Consider the following 211-nt stretch of genomic DNA (forward strand, 5'->3'; position numbering starts at 1 on the left):
GCAGCACAACAACAACAAAGACAAGGAAAACAAAGACAAAGACAAAGACAAATAAAACAAATAAAAGACAAAGACAAACCCTTTTTTATATTAGCTTCAGAGCCTCCATAAGTCCCAATAAAACAGCAGCAGCAGCACAAACAGCAGCAGCAGCAGCAGCAGCAGCACAACCAGCAGCAGCAGCAGCAGCAGCAGCACAACCAGCAGCAGC

The sequence above is a fragment of the Eimeria mitis genome, genomic scaffold (assembly GCF_000499745.2).
Source record: "Eimeria mitis Houghton genomic scaffold, Emh_scaff3440, whole genome shotgun sequence".
NCBI classification, from domain to species: Eukaryota; Apicomplexa; class Conoidasida; order Eucoccidiorida; family Eimeriidae; genus Eimeria; species Eimeria mitis.